General features: G+C 44.2%; 1 protein-coding gene across 5 annotated transcripts in view; it reads left to right on the top strand.

Annotated features, from left to right (window-relative positions):
- Positions 1-511: 511 nt before the first annotated feature.
- tbx1 (T-box transcription factor 1) overlaps positions 512-13,347 on the top strand; it is a 29,848-nt gene continuing 17,012 nt past the window's right edge. For 2 of the 5 annotated variants that reach the window (XM_048555706.2, XM_048555704.2), the window contains exons 1-2: positions 8,138-8,430; positions 9,776-9,948. The gene's annotated coding sequence lies outside the window, so the exon portion shown is untranslated. Of the gene's footprint in view, positions 907-1,347; positions 1,423-8,137; positions 8,431-9,775; positions 9,949-13,347 lie in introns of those variants that run through there. The other 3 variants (XM_048555710.2, XM_048555705.2, XM_048555708.2) reach the window with 2 other exon arrangements.

Raw genomic sequence — 13,347 nt, 5'->3', positions numbered from 1 at the left:
TAAGCATGCCAAACTCGCGCTTGATACATTCCTGTTAGCTCCACTAGGGCGTTAGACGCAATCTCTTACTCAGAATTGCTATAATAAGCGACTAATTGCTGCAATTCTTCACAGAGATGATAGGACCTGATTGGGATACGTCTATTGAAAGGCGTCTACCCAAACACACAAGGTCCGTGAGCCCTTGTTGCCTCATTAACAAATGTGGTTCCAAAGTATTTCCGCGAACATCCGTCTACTCGTGTTGTCTTTCCCTGATACATAATGCATATGGGTCTCGCTACTTTCAGTATTCTCCAACTGAGGACCTCGGTGAGACTGAAATGAATACAAAGTCAGTCTGTGTCTTTCTTTGCCGAGTATAGACTGCTACGCAGAACTGAAGATGAGTCGGTTATATTACTGAATATAACACACGCCTTTCGGTCTCCTCGCCTCATATTCCGTAGAGTGAGCGGCTTCCTCTCAGGAGCATAGCTCGAAATGAGCATATGTTCTAACATTTACCGCTCGTAGACGGAGCGCATGCAGAAACGGTTGCGATAGCTTGGATACTTTTGAAGGAATGTCAATGTATCCCAGTGTCCAAATCCCAGCCGGGATCATCTTTCCTGGTCGCCTCCACTCTCGTTGTGCCTAGTCTGACTGACAGGGAGTCAGACTGAATTCTTTGAAGGGGGGAGGGCATCACTTTTAAAACTAATTCAAAGTACTGACCACCAGGCCCCACTCCTATGCACGGTAATGAAAGAACGGCCCTCGAAGACCTCAGAACCAGTTACCACCATGTTGACAAAACGAGAAGTGAATTAGCTACCGGACAAAAATGATAAAAGCGAAGGGCACTCTAAATATCTATAAAAAGCGTCCGTTTTGAAAAATAATAATAATTGGACCAACTCACAGGTCAGTAGCCATTCCTATTGTTCGCTTTGGGAATAAAAGCCAGGTTCCGGTGCAGTCCGATATTCTAACTAATGGTTAGAATATCTAAAAGGAAATTCTTTAACTGATATTTTAAGAAATACAATATTGCAGCATTATTCGAATGTCACTGGCCTCCAACATTCCGCTTTAACGCAGCTATATTAGATTTGAATCGAACATGGTAGACTATTTGTTGACGTTTTAGACTTAATTTTACTGTTGTTGGCTTTATTTAATTTAAATTCCAATATCGACTGGCGGTTTTTTGTTTCGTGTCGTTTCGCTATGTCCGGTAAGCAGCCGCATAATTCGATTTTAATCGTTTCTTTTTTACTCCCGCCGATTTGTGCGTTCAGGTATATTTTTACACGTGGTTGACGACAGTAAAAATAAAGTTTCCGCCTGATTTCGGTCTTACAGAGAACCCCGAGAAAGGTGGCATTGTCTCGCCAGATTTATTCGCTGCGCCAACATGGGAGCGAGAGGAATTTCAGAGTAAGTGCACGAACAGCAGTGAAATTTCGTACGTAACATGGATGACTGTCGTTGAATAACTAACGCTGTGAATGAAATTGAAATCTAGTGTCTGTAAGGAGTAGTAAGGTATTCAACAAAAATTCTGTGAATTAAAGCCAAAGTTGAATCGATCAAGATACATTCCCTGCACCTGTGGACAATAAAGGAGCGGATAACGACGGCTAGCCTCCTAAACACAGTATACATTAGCACATATGTCTCATAGGTAGTCATAAATAACATTGGTACACATTTTCTCAATGGATTCCGCATGGTTGTGGATTGGTCAAATGAAGCTAAATTCTGCTCAGCCAACTCTGAGCGGACGTGCGAATTTAGAGTGTAAACAGCGAAAATAAAGGTGGGAATGCCCATAAAATGTAACAACAGAGATGAGTTGATTACGACAGGTCGGCAGTATAATACGCAAATTACCCGGTGCAATAAAAAATATTTATCTTAGAAGTTATATAAAAGCGCGCACGTTTAACCTATTAAAATTAGCCCCGGTACAGATGAAACAGACCGTTTGGATGTTCTTGCTGAAGGGCGACTGTGCCTTCTTCAGAAAAATAAATGGCCCTAGTCATTCTCCAACGATTAAAACAGAACGCGAAATAATCAAATAGAACTTATAATCGTGGGGTTCATGGGAGGTGAAATTTAAGTGTAAGTGGAAAACAAAACCCCGAATTAAATCGGCTAAATATTTAGGAATTATGCACGTTTATTTTGTTTTAAAAATGCTCCACCGAAATGGCGTTCGAGTGCAAAGCCTGCATGTCGTCCTGTCACCGATCCCCGCCGCCTTCCATTCTCACATGCCCATGTATCATTTGTAGCTGGATAAATAAACTTGAATATAGAACGGAAGGAGGGAGAACTGAGTCAAGTGTCCAAGTAGAGTCATGGAGATCTACAGCACAGAAATACGCCTTTCGGCCCACTGCGTCGCGCCATTCAAAAACTACTCCAATCCCATTTCCAGCTCTTGGCCCCACAGCCTTACATGCCTTGGCATCGCAAGTACACATCTAAATGCTTCTTCAATGATATGAGAGTTTCTGCCTTGACCACCCTTACAAGCAGTGAGTTCCAGATATCGACCATCCTCTGGGTGAAAAAGGTTTTCCTTACAACCCCTCCGCATCTTCGCCCTCTTACTTTAAATGTGTGGACGCTCCCTGCTTGTTATAGTGCTGTCTCCTTTATGCATGCTCAATATGTGGAGAGCATTCCATTTCACACCGTGTATAACTTTACTGGGCTGTAAATTTCTAAGGTTGCAAATAATGAGCAGCTGAGTGTATTTCTCAAAGAGAGTTAACAGTTTTTTTTAACATAAATAAAACTAGGTCTGGAAACCGAGTGGAATGTTTGAACCGCTATGGGGATTGTCTTTAATTTTGAAATGTAGGTGAGTTAAGACGTTTTTAAAAGTAAGAAATTAGGGAACCGCGCTGAAAACTAATTTGTCTGATTGGAGTCAAGGTGCCTCGAAAACACATTCAATATCTGCGACTTTAAAATAAATTTTCAGGTGAGTACATCTGAGGATACAGTTTTTTCCCAATAATCATGTTATTATTTTATGCAGAGTTAAGTCTATTCGTCTTATCTACTTGCATTCGCAAATCAAATTGGAAAAATTATATCCTGAACAGTATAATTAAAATTCGATACATTTTAGAATTGCATCCTGTTTATTCTAAGGCTCAATAGCTGTAACTAATGTGTACAAAAAGTCAATATAACCATTACAGCTCTGGCGTATTCTAGTAAAATATATGTCATCTATACGCTATTCACATGCTTACAATAATTATACATGCCTATCCCGTTCATGTGTTAATGTTTCTTTTGGTCTATTATCATCCATGGTTTTCATAGAGAACAATGATCAATAATCTATCATATTCCTTCTTGACATTATTTACAACACTCATTACAAAGGAAGTGGACGTCAATTGCAAAAGCAGAGTCGTTGAACATTGGAGGTCTGAGTTTAGTCACTTTCCGCATTTAATGATAGGGTTCGGGGCAATAGTGCCCAACACAAAGCAGAATTCGCAAATACAGCAATGCTCCTTAAACAGATTCTTGAAAATACATAGCAGACAATCTAACAACTTCGGTTTGGAAACAAGGTGATATTTATTGATTTGGGCCGGTGTTCTCTTGATTTATAAATAAATACGCGCTGACATATAATACATTGCATTTTGCGGGGTGGAGGGCGTACGTTCCAGAAGTCATTTGTTTCAAGTGTGGCTATGGGAAGCTTCTGGAAATCGTAAACTCAAAAGGACCACCAATAAGCTATTTTCTAATGGTCTTTAAAATATCCAGGTGACTTGATGCTGAAAGACACTTTGAACAGTATAAAGGCTCCTCCGCTTCCCCCAGAAGTTCGCTCACAAAGACCCGCCACTCTTTTGTCTTCTAAAAGCAGGCGAGAAGAACTAACATCCTAAACCGGGCCCGTGAGACAGAGTAACTCCGGGCGAGGAAAGATTTATCTCAGCAAAGATTTCCCTCACTCTCTCCCATTGTCTGTCTTCTGTTGATTTTTGCTGCCTGAGTCAACGTCTTTCGGACCTTTTTTTTAAAAAAAGAACAGAAATTTAACCGAAGACAGAAATTGCTGGCGATTCTATGGCAGCACCTGTGGGGAGGGTTAATGTCTCCAGTCTACTGATCCTTCTTCAGAACTGGTTTGAAATGTTAACGCTGCTTCCTCTCCACTGACCTGCTGAGTTGCTCCAGCAATCTGCGTTACCTTTTTTGTTTTAGAAATCCAGCATCCGACTTTCTTTGATTTATTCTGGGGTTAAATTTTACTCCGTTTCAGCTCTGTCTCCATTACATCCCCTCCCCTCCACCATCAAAATATCGTATCGACAAAATCAGTGCCAAACCCGCCTAGCAATTAGCTGACTTCATTGACCTGTCCTATTCACCTCGCCAGCACCCAACTCTGATTTATCTTCCTCATATCAAACATTGAGTTAAATTGAGTTTATTTTGGGTCAGGCGGCCTTTCAGGTAATGTTCTTTATCTGGTTAAACTATCAGTCTCCTCAGGAAACCCGAGGGGTCATGCATCATTCTTGATAGTGGACACGTGAATGGCTAAAGAAAAGTTTGAAGTGGGGCTGTTGATTGGCCTATTAAAATGTTAAGGCATAACAAACACTTAATAAAAGGCACATTAACTGCAGCAAATCGCGTGTATCTACACACCTGCTTCACTAGGAAGTGCGGCACCCCAGCACAAAAAAAGGGTATTTTTTTAACCCTGTCATCTCTAACAGACACACAATGGAAGGGAAAGCAAAGGTGGAACAGAGTGGCCTCCGTTGATTTTCTCAAGAAATTCCAGACAGGGAATTACCATATTCCATACAGGTTATCTCCTTGATAATTGCTGTAAGTTCTCGTGTCCTGGCGATGGAAAAGGCATTCTGTTTCTATCTGCATTTTACAAAGCTATGAGCTCAGCGAGTCTATAGTTGGCACAAGGCGATGGCATTTTCAACGTCCAGAGAATTATTGTAAGATGGATACGGACACGATGGGCCAAATGGTCCCCGGGGTGCATTCTATTATTATAAATAACGTCATACAAGTAACATATAAACAGTCAACAGGAGTTTCCATGTTTTCTGATAATATTTCAGGCCCCAGGTTTTGACACTTGCACCAATTGTTTTGTTTTCAATTGCGTCTTTCTGTTTGGAGGACGCCATATGTTTGCCTTTCTTTTTTGTTTTACGATATCAAAAGAATCCTAGCCCGAGGGAAGACACTGTTCACAGCAAGTGTCAGCGAAGAAATTCGCGGAATCCTAACAGCGCGGAAGCAGGCCACTTGGCCCATCGAGTCCGTACCAACCCTGCGAAAAGCATTCTATTCGGACCAAAGTCCCTGCATTTCCAAATGGCTAACCTGTACATTTTTGAGATTGTGGGAGGAAAAGCAAGCAGACACGGGGAGCACGTGCAAATTGCACACAAGCATTCGCCAGAGGGGTGAAATCGGATGGCCGTCCCTAGTGCTGTGGGGGAGCGGTGCTACTCACTGAGCCACCGTGCCAGACTGAAGGGTTTCCAAACAGACCGACCTTGCGGCTGCTACAATAAATTCATAGTTTAATTTAGTGCACCGTAGGCGGCTCGAAATCCACGATTGCCACTTGAAATCCCCAGATCCCCACGCTTGCTGACTGAGTGCTAGAATCCTCGTTGAGTATTCCTGAGATCACACCGAGGACAGTCAGCAACTTTTGATATTTTATCCCCGTTTTAGCAGAACACCGGCTTAAAGTGCACACCGCATTCACCGGCATCACTGCGGTTTCTAGCGGTGTCCAAGCTCAGAGAAATCGCAGTGATTTGAGAAAACTTCCGCGTTATCTGGTTCGGCTGAAGCTTTGAAATTAAAATTAAATAATAGTGGAGAACGCCAGCGCGTGGAACTGAGCAGTTCAACAGCCTTAAGAATTAATTAAAATGAGAACTACCCCAAACTGACAATGAAAACTTTTGGCCAGCATTCTGCCCATTCTCTAAGAGATGACCGCAGCAAACCTTCATTTTGATTTAATATGTGCCACTTATAGTACATAACTGAGGCGCATTTGTCTTGTCTACTAGACACACAAGCAGAGCTCATGAGCTCAACAGAATACAAGCACCAAACCCTTTGCGTGTTAATTACTTAGACTAGTTTAATGTTCAAAACATTAGGTGCGCTCTAGTTTCCTCACAGCGTTCGCTAAAAGAGCAAAAGGAAGTTTGGTGCTAACGAAACGAAACAACTTTGCGCGGGTCCTGATCTCTTGTGCCTTTCCTAGCTGATGATTTTCACCACATAAACTCTACCGCGTGGTTTTATTTCTTCTTCAGAACTTAACGACTTCATGAAAAAGAGCAAAATTTTAACAAAAAGCTCCTCTGTTTAAAATACTCTGTAGCGTCGAGGCCAACCAAGATTTATATGCCCGTTAAATACCTTCGCTTGCAATTGGAGCTGGTCCGATTTCACAGAGCAGTTCATAAAGTGATGTAAATGATCTGATCGGATGATTCGTTTGCTTCGATAGGTATTAATGCATCTTGAGTTTTTTTTCCCTTAATGGGAGGGAGTCTGCACCTTCCTTTAAAAGGTAAACAAGTCAGCTCCAGGAGCTGTCAGCGTTGTCTATCGAGCCGTTCCTACATGTGTAAGACTGTTATCAGGTCGCCGGCGGCCACCTTACATCTGCAGTAGTACATTCAACGTCAGGGTAAATGATTTACATTTAGCACCTTGGGATGTTTAACTCTGTTCAATGCGCTATATAAATACAAGTTTTTGTTGCGCTCTGGTCGCACTGAAGTGTGTGTCAATTCCGGCTCCAGCGCCCCATCTCATCTCTCCCGTGTGACGATTACTGTGCGGAGGAGCAGGTCGTTTATCACCGACATTAGATCCGAAAATCATTGCCATGATATCGGCTTGGATCATCTATGTAGAACAACTCGTGGCATACCGTGGCGCAGGACACTCCTCTAAAGTCCCCTCAGGCTTAAGTGTATCTGATACAAATATTGTCTTAGTGTAGCCACCTGCAAAGTGAGTCAAAATTCGCAGCGCGGACACTGTCCGTTCGGTGTATAAAAAATGTCAGAGGACGAGGTGACCCCGAAAAATCTCCACTTGTAGACCCGGTTTCCTTCACTAGGGCTAGGATAACCCCCAGCCCAGAGGGGTAACGTGTGAATCTTTAGACAGACTGGCAATGTAAAAAGATAAGTCCTATTTCTTGTGAAAAAAGGGCTGGTGCCATTTAATTGTTTACTGTTGTTTTGCTGTTCAGTGCATCTGCTGTTCCAAACAAAACCCCGACTATCCCACGATCTTTTTAACTTGAAGAAAACGAACTGGATATCGAAATTTCTCTGTTCTCTCTCTCTCTCTCTCTCTCTCTCTCTCTCTCTCTGTCTCCAAGTATTAGGAGGTAGTGAAGTAGATTTACTGTGTTCGGACATTCATTGCCAAGTTCCTGAAGTCTACCCGTGAGCAAAAGCGGGTTAGTGCCTTCTTTCCTGATCTCTGTTGTCTTTTATAGACGCGTCTATAAAAACAAAGAAAAATATGTAGGCGGTCTCGCCTTTTTCTGTTTCTTTGACAGAAGTAAAAATGCGGAATATGTAGTTTTCAATACTTGTCAGGACGATTCATATTTCACCCTGTCAGTTCCTTGTCTATTTCAACATTGGGTGTTTCATTTAAAAAATGGAGATAGCAAGGGAGATGACCCTGGTGGGGGTGGGGCGGGGTTGGAAATAATAATTAAAATTAAATGTTATAGAGATGGGATCCAACCTGATTGTTGAACACGTACAGTCAAAGCAGGGCGAAGAGAGAGAATGATCGAGAACATAATTATCTGTATAAATGTCATGTGTTCCACTGTTAAGGGATTCTTCGCTGCGTAATTCTGAGTGACCAGGGCAAAACAGTGATTGCAAGTTACAATTTCTTCTAGATCAGCAATCAATGATGTCACTTCTTAGAAAGGAAACCGAGAAAACAATATTGATTCGACTTGGATGAGAACTCTGTGCTACCTCTGCACACGGGTCGTGGATTGTAAGTGTGAGTGGGTGGAAGCTAGAGGAGGAGGGGGGGGCAAGGAGGTGGTGTAGGAGGTTACGGGAGAGACTGTTCCAGTCTAAATCTGAACCTTCAGCTGGAAGACTGACGCCTTTCGACTGGGGAGTGGGAGTTTGCGGTGGAACGGACAATTGATGGAAAAAAATTGAAGTGGCGCTGCACGAAAGCAGGAGAGAGAGAGAGAGACTGTGGCCGAGAGGGAGAGAGAGAGAGAGTGAGTGACACGGAGTATCTGTCTGCTGCCCGTTGAAGAAGCGGCGTGGGGTAAAGGATTCCATCGCAAACCTTACAAAAAGGACCCTGTTCCTTCAAAGATTTAACCTCGACGTAAGTGCCGCCGCCGTCGCAAACTGCACCCCTTCCTTATTTGCGAAGGTTGTGGCGAATTTATGAATCATTGGGGGACGTTTTGAGGTTGTTTGAATCAGATTAACAGAACCGGTTACTTGGAGAATCGCGGGCTGCTTGCGATGCGGGACGGTGACAATCTGAAGATATCACTGTTAGGGCGGAAAGGGTTGAGGGGTGCGGGGGGTGGGAAAGGACGATGGGAATGGTGTTCCACACTAACTAAGAATCCCCCCCCCCACGCCCCCACCACTCCACGGTTTTTCAATTGCTTCTGTTTAAAACGAAAGCCGGGGTTAGCTCCGAGTTTAATTAATTGCCGGTTAAGCTGTAAATTTCGCTCGCAACTGCGAGTACAGCCCTGAAAGGTACATTCGCAAGGAGCAATCAGAATTGGAGACTTCGGCACGTTGTGCAGAGACTTGTCTGAGAGCTTCGAACTCTTTTCTCCAACAAAAAAAACAAATCCCCTTTCTGAACGTCAGCGAAATAAAAGTGGAGCCCAGGGTAAAGATGTGGGCTGTCAGTACGTTGACGATTTTTGATGGACCTTGTTTAAAAAGCCGATATAAAACCAGACCAGTTGAATCCCTGTTTTTTCTGGTTTGAAGTTTTAACGCAGTTCCTGCCTAAGGAAGAGAGCTCGAAGCCGTGACTGACAGTCAATCGTACTGAACGCCCCGAGCACACTGCATTTATAAATCTGAGCAGTTCATAGGTAGGATGCTAGTGTCCACACTGTAACCAACCCACCTCCCACCCCCCGCCTCCCGTCTCCTGCAAACCCCTACTATTCTGCCCTCTGATCAATGAACAGTACACAGGCCTTTTCACGTTTAAACCGTTGTTTGGAGGGTTTCGCCATTTTCAAAATGACTGCAAAACAAAACACGGGCTCATTCATCAGTCTCAGTTTTCAGGTGAAAGATTTCACTCAGGTCCTGTGTCAAACCATAAGCGTTTCTATCCCGTTCGTACCTTTGCGAAGGGTTTACGCTTAGACAAATTTAGGCTGCCCCTGTGCACGCATCAAAGCGGGCAACAAGCGCTCAGCGAAACTGCACCATTTACAAGGGTCAGGAATATTCAGCTTAATTATCCTACCTGAAATGCGTGCGCGGACGCAGATCGTCAATGTACGAAATTAAGTGCAGCTTTTTTTAAAAAAAGCACTTTAGCTACTGGTTACGATGTGAAGGCCTTAACATTTAATTTGCTCACCGATTGGACAGGGCCGATAGATGTAAGGCTAAAGTACAATACACAAGGTTTGCAAACCAATTCAACTAATCGTTGATGAGTCGATTAAAACTTTATGGTTAAGGTAAATTTGATGCGTCATTGAGAGAGACCAGAGGCACACGTGCAACCAATAGCAAGGAAGACAAAAAAAACAGCATTAAAAGGACATTCTTGAGCAGAGACCTTGGGGAGTTTCGAGAGAGGTTGGCAAGGACTCTGTGCGGAAAACAATGTTTCTTTACCGCTAATTGCAATGTAAGTATTGCCTTATTCCGAACAATAATGTCAACTGAGTCTAAATTAAGGGACGATTTCATAAGTCATTCCTGACAATGTCTAAATTAACTGAGCTTGATTGAGGGTGACAACAGAGCCTTTCGAGTTCAGTTTACTTGTTTAAATGTAATGCTTGTTTGCGGCAAAATCGCTTGCATTTTAAAGAGTGTTCTTCGATGTTGCGCTGGTTCAGCTAACCTTCACCTTGGGTGGAAGGCAGGTGTAAGTGTCGGTCGAAAAGAAGACAGAGAGGCAGTCCCAAAGAGATATGGTAATCTGCTATAATTAATTGCTCTGCGCTTTTCAAAAAAAATGGAATTTAAACAAAGAAAAACACGAGTTTCTATGTCGAATCACTCCATCTCCGGACAGTTGCCTGTGGCCTGGGCTATGGCCCCGGCTTGTAGCGGGGCGGCCCTGTGTTGCTTGGTCCCTGGGGACTCACGTAGAAAATACCCTCTGCTTCAGCTGCTCCTGTACCCGGGCAATGCATTTTGTCTTTTAACGCCTACAGAGTTTGAAAAAAAAAGACACTTCCGACGTGGCAATGATTAAAAGCGTCGGCTTTGGCTCGTACATTACACAGGCAGAACATGAATCACCTTGTCTTTCTTATCTGTAGAGATTTGCTTTCAGCTACTTAAAGGAGTAAATACTTCAGTCAATCGTCGGGCAAGTTTCATGCCCTTTTCTGAAAACCCGAATAAATCTCAGTGGAGGGATTCGGGCAAACAAAGGCTACGATGAACCTCTGTAATTGATGCCTGAAATACATAAGACCCTTTAACAAGGTGGTCTTAAAATATGCCCCTCCGCATTTTGGGCGGGGGCGGGGAGGTGTTCAGAAGGAACTGCGCCTAAACGGGAAAGGGGAGAGAGCTCCATGCACGCGGGATTTCCGCCCAACGATGGAAGCCCCATCTTGTAGCTTTAAACCTCAGCGGGCAATGGGGCAGCGTGAGTGACCCGCAGTATAGCAGGGCATCGGGCAGCCCGCCTTTAAAAAAAACGCCGGCATGGAATGAGCGGATTATTAAACATCGACTCATGAAGACACGGGATCATTTTGTTTCTCACAGTATTTTACAACATAACGCGCCTGTTATAAAACATCATAAGCACACTGGATCTCATACGTGCATTAGTATATGTGTGTGTGTGCGTGTATATATACTATATAATACATAATTTTACATGGACATGTGTGCTTTAATGTATACATCGTATACATTTTATATATACATGTATGTATCTACATAAAATTCGGTGTGTTTATGATATTTTATCTGTATGTACATAATATGTATCTTGACACCGAACTGAAATGATAGCTAAATTTTAACGTCACGAGGCGAATACCTTGCTACAATCCAGAAGGTCTGTATCGCCTAACTACTGCAGACCAGGAACCTGTGTTATTCGATAATGGTAGCTCAGATTGGATACTAGTCACTGATATTGTTTGTGTTATGTGTGTGGAACAGTTTAGTGAAATATATAGACGCTTCACCTTTCAGCCTGGAAGCTATAAAGTACCAACTGGTGCGGTCTGTATCGCCCTCAATTCTCCCAGCCTAACTTCCAGGAGAGGTCAATGGGCTAAAATGACTTTCAAGCAGAAGAGATCCGCAAGGGGTCCGGGCAGGCCAGTTTTCTCCCGGGTAGCTCCGAAATGTTTCGCCGTCGCAGGTTAAAACTGGACCCAACTCTCTCAACCGACTGCGAAAGCAGAACCAAAGCACAAACCCAAAACTTACAGTTCTTTCAACACTCTGTTAATTTGATAATGAAATAAATATAAATGGCTCGGAATTGAATTTGAGAATGTACACTGTGCCAATATTGCATTCAGGCGGTGTGCTGCGAGATCACGAGAACCGCCTCCGCTGTTTGAAGTATACCATTTGATGAAATAGTGTTGGAGTTAGTAGGAGGTTATATACTGACTGTTTAGTACGAGGTCGTAGCGCTGTATGTACTGACTGTTACCTTAAAAATATTAAGTGGTGCCAAACTCCACACTCAATACTGATATGAATTGGAAAAATAATGTAGGTATTTGGCTGTGAAGTCAGAGAAAGAGAGGGACAGACGCATGCGAGCGGGAAGGGGACCTGTAACAGTCCTAGTCTTGACGTATACTCTCCTTCATAGCTGCTTGCACACACTGTCCGCCCGACTGATATAATCCAACGTGCAGCTGAACACTCTGTGAAGGAGCCGGAGAATCGGAGTCTTGATGTGAACTGTGCAAGAAATCAAACCTGCCTCGCATTCCGCCTAGAAAATATTAGATTTCGTGTACTTTAATAACGTCGATTATATTCAAACACTCGGGCAGTTGGAGCCACTGGGAGAGGGAGGGAGGGGGACAGAGAGCTGCTGTAGTTTGACCGGGGATCTTCCTAGCAAATTCACCCAGAGTCAAATTCTGGCTAATAGTTTATGACCGGACAGCTGTCCATCCTGTAATCATATCCAAGCGGACAGGCCCTGCTCCCGGTCGCAGATGAAGGGAGAATGTCTTTGTCCTTTTTTTGGCTATTTGCTCTCCCTATTGATAGTCTGGGCGTTTCGGTCGCGGGGGTGAAGTGAAAGCATACCTTCATAAGCCTGGAAGCACTGCCAACTGCTCAGGGGTTCGTGTTTAGTGCAACATTGTAGTTGAATCCTGATAGGCGGAGATCCGAAATGACCTGCATTCATTTTTGTTCCCCCCCCCCCCACCTTCTCCCCCCCCCCCACCTCCCCCCCCCCACCTTCCCCCTCCACCTCCCCCTCCCCCTCCCCCTCCCCCTCCCTTACCTCGCTGACTTTCCGGCTGCTTTTCAAGTGATTAACAGAAACTCTTCGAATAAAGCAGCACATGGGAAGCACGTTGTAGGTGCTGCGCGGGGTGAGGCAGGGATTGGTGGCCGGAGAAGGGGAGTTGGTGGGCCTTGGGACAGGCTGAGAGGGAGTCGTGGGAGTTAGGACGGGGGGGGGGGGATCAGCCGCTTTTGGCAGTCTCCTTTCCGCTGGCGTTTCATTTAGGTGGGCCCGACTGTGAATTGGCCAGGCAGCTGTACACGAAGAGTTTGCAGTCAGCTCAGTGCGCCGTTCTTGGGAAAGGGGGTGGTGCGGGGAGGGAGGTGGGTGTTGGGAGCGGAGGGGGTAAATCCCTGCGGAATGGAGCAGCTCCGACAGTCACATCACCCTCCCTACACGGCCCCCCTCCCCATCTCCCCCTTCCCTGATGAACGCATCCTTTAGATAAATCGGCCTACCTATTCGAGGTAGTAATAGCGCCTTTTTTTGGCAAACAGGATCTCGGCTAGGAAAATGCAATAAAATTCTGTCTCACCGTGGCCCCGGACGACCCATCCCTTGTAACTTATC

Source organism: Stegostoma tigrinum, chromosome 26 (genome assembly GCF_030684315.1).
Source record: "Stegostoma tigrinum isolate sSteTig4 chromosome 26, sSteTig4.hap1, whole genome shotgun sequence".
Lineage (NCBI taxonomy): Eukaryota > Metazoa > Chordata > Chondrichthyes > Orectolobiformes > Stegostomatidae > Stegostoma > Stegostoma tigrinum.
Note: the sequence above shows the minus strand (reverse complement) of the source record. Positions and strands in the feature narration are given on the sequence as shown.